This window comes from Limanda limanda, chromosome 7, assembly GCF_963576545.1.
Source record: "Limanda limanda chromosome 7, fLimLim1.1, whole genome shotgun sequence".
Taxonomy (NCBI): Eukaryota; Metazoa; Chordata; class Actinopteri; order Pleuronectiformes; family Pleuronectidae; genus Limanda; species Limanda limanda.
The window spans coordinates 26946272-26948771 of NC_083642.1; the positions used below are offsets into that span (position 1 = coordinate 26946272).

The 2500-nt window shown below is 45.5% G+C and overlaps 7 non-coding genes and 1 pseudogene across 7 annotated transcripts in view; all 8 read right to left on the reverse strand.

The window, feature by feature from the left end:
- LOC133005918 (5S ribosomal RNA) overlaps nucleotides 1–90 on the reverse strand; it is a 119-nt gene extending 29 nt beyond the window's left edge. The window contains exon 1 of the ribosomal RNA XR_009678482.1: nucleotides 1–90. This exon is cut by the window's left edge and continues 29 nt beyond it. This is a non-coding gene — a ribosomal RNA (5S ribosomal RNA).
- Nucleotides 91–304: 214 nt separating this feature from the next.
- Nucleotides 305–423, reverse strand: LOC133007323 (5S ribosomal RNA). Its single transcript, XR_009679803.1, has one exon. It is a non-coding gene; the product is annotated as a 5S ribosomal RNA (ribosomal RNA).
- Nucleotides 424–637: 214 nt separating this feature from the next.
- Nucleotides 638–756, reverse strand: LOC133005881 (5S ribosomal RNA). The gene has a single exon (XR_009678445.1). It is a non-coding gene; the product is annotated as a 5S ribosomal RNA (ribosomal RNA).
- Nucleotides 757–970: 214 nt separating this feature from the next.
- Nucleotides 971–1089, reverse strand: LOC133006375 (5S ribosomal RNA). Its single transcript, XR_009678909.1, has one exon. It is a non-coding gene; the product is annotated as a 5S ribosomal RNA (ribosomal RNA).
- A 214-nt stretch (nucleotides 1090–1303) lies between these two features.
- Nucleotides 1304–1422, reverse strand: LOC133006831 (5S ribosomal RNA). The gene has a single exon (XR_009679339.1). It is a non-coding gene; the product is annotated as a 5S ribosomal RNA (ribosomal RNA).
- A 214-nt stretch (nucleotides 1423–1636) lies between these two features.
- Nucleotides 1637–1755, reverse strand: LOC133005920 (5S ribosomal RNA). Its single transcript, XR_009678483.1, has one exon. It is a non-coding gene; the product is annotated as a 5S ribosomal RNA (ribosomal RNA).
- A 214-nt stretch (nucleotides 1756–1969) lies between these two features.
- LOC133006160 (5S ribosomal RNA) lies at nucleotides 1970–2088 on the reverse strand. The gene has a single exon (XR_009678708.1). It is a non-coding gene; the product is annotated as a 5S ribosomal RNA (ribosomal RNA).
- A 214-nt stretch (nucleotides 2089–2302) lies between these two features.
- Nucleotides 2303–2420, reverse strand: LOC133007845 (5S ribosomal RNA; annotated as a pseudogene).
- Nucleotides 2421–2500: the final 80 nt, after the last annotated feature.

Sequence of the window (2500 nt, forward strand, 5' to 3'; positions counted from 1 at the left end):
TCTCCCATCCAAGTACTAACCAAGCCCGACCCTGCTTAGCTTCCGAGATCAGACGAGATCGGGCGTGCTCAGGGTGGTATGGCCGTAAGCGAAAAACTCAACCCACAATACCTTATTTATACATGTGAACCACCACCACCATCATCAAATCATGACAATTATCAATCATTTCCATCAGTAATAATGTCAGGGTTCCATATCCTTGTTTTCTTTGATGGTGAGTCTTTCCTGCTCTTTCCAAGATGTTTCTCTTTTAAAGCAGCAGCAACCGTTCCCTCTGCTGTTTGCAAAGCAAATTCGAAAAAGCTTACAGCACCTGGTATTCCCAGGCGGTCTCCCATCCAAGTACTAACCAAGCCAGACCATGCTTAGCTTCCGAGATCAGACGAGATCGGGCGTGCTCAGGGTGGTATGGCCGTAAGCGAAAGACTCAACCCACAATACCTTATTTATACATGTGAACCACCACCACCATCATCAAATCATGACAATTATCAAGCATTTCCATCAGTAATAATGTCAGGGTTCCCTATCCTTGTTTTCTTTGATGGTGAGTCTTTCCTGCTCTTTCCAAGATGTTTCTCCTTTAAAGCAGCAGCAACTGTTCCCTCTGCTGGTTGCAAAGCTTATTCGAAAAAGCTTACAGCACCTGGTATTCCCAGGCGGTCTCCCATCCAAGTACTAACCAAGCCCGACCCTGCTTAGCTTCCGAGATCAGACGAGATCGGGCGTGCTCAGGGTGGTATGGCCGTAAGCGAGAGACTCAACCCACATTACCTTATTTATACATGTGAACCACCACCACCATCATCAAATCATGACAATTATCAATCATTTTCATCAGTAATAATTTCAGGGTTCCATATCCTTGTTTTCTTTGATGTTGAGTCTTTCCTGCTCTTTCCAAGATGTTTCTCCTTTAAAGCAGCAGCAACCGTTCCCTCTGCTGGTTGCAAAGCAAATTCGAAAAAGCTTACAGCACCTGGTATTCCCAGGCGGTCTCCCATCCAAGTACTAACCAAGCCCGACCCTGCTTAGCTTCCGAGATCAGACGAGATCGGGCGTGCTTAGGGTGGTATGGCCGTAAGCGAAAGACTCAACCCACAATACCTTATTTATACATGTGAACCACCACCACCATCATCAAATCATGACAATTATCAATCATTTCCATCAGTAATAATGTCAGGGTTCCATATCCTTGTTTTCTTTGATGGTGAGTCTTTCCTGCTCTTTCCAAGATGTTTCTCCTTTAAAGCAGCAGCAACCGTTCCCTCAGCTGGTTGCAAAGCAAATTCGAAAAAGCTTACAGCACCTGGTATTCCCAGGCGGTCTCCCATCCAAGTACTAACCAAGCCCGACCATGTTTAGCTTCCGAGATCAGACGAGATCGGGCGTGCTCAGGGTGGTATGGCCGTAAGCGAAAGACTCAACCCACAATACCTTATTTATACATGTGAACCACCACCACCATCATCAAATCATGACAATTATCAAACATTTCCATCAGTAATAATGTCAGGGTTCCATATCCTTGTTTTCTTTGATGTTGAGTCTTTCCTGCTCTTTCCAAGATGTTTCTCATTTAAAGCAGCAGCAACCGTTCCCTCTGCTGGTTGCAAAGCAAATTCGAAAAAGCTTACAGCACCTGGTATTCCCAGGGGGTCTCCCATCCAAGTACTAACCAAGCCCGACCCTGCTTAGCTTCCGAGATCAGACGAGATCGGGCGTGCTCAGGGTGGTATGGCCGTAAGCGAAAAACTCAACCCACAATACCTTATTTATACATGTGAACCACCACCACCATCATCAAATCATGACAATTATCAATCATTTCCATCAGTAATAATGTCAGGGTTCCATATCCTTGTTTTCTTTGATGTTGAGTCTTTCCTGCTCTTTCCAAGATGTTTCTCCTTTAAAGCAGCAGCAACCGTTCCCTCTGCTGGTTGCAAAGCAAATTCGAAAAAGCTTACAGCACCTGGTATTCCGAGGCGGTCTCCCATCCAAGTACTAACCAAGCCCGACCCTGCTTAGCTTCCGAGATCAGACGAGATCGGGCGTGCTCAGGGTGGTATGGCCGTAAGCGAAAGACTCAACCCACAATACCTTATTTATACATGTGAACCACCACCACCATCATCAAATCATGACAATTATCAAGCATTTCCATCAGTAATAATGTCAGGGTTCCATATCCTTGTTTTCTTTGATGGTGAGTCTTTCCTGCTCTTTCCAAGATGTTTCTCCTTTAAAGCAGCAGCAACCGTTCCCTCAGCTGGTTGCAAAGCAAATTCGAAAAAGCTTACAGCACCTGGTATTCCCAGGCGGTCTCCCATCCAAGTACTAACCAAGCCGACCATGCCTAGCTTCCTAGATCAGACGAGATCGGGCGTGCTCAGGGTGGTATGGCCGTAAGCGAAAGACTCAACCCACAATACCTTATTTATACATGTGAACCACCACCACCATCATCAAATCATGACAATTATCAATCATT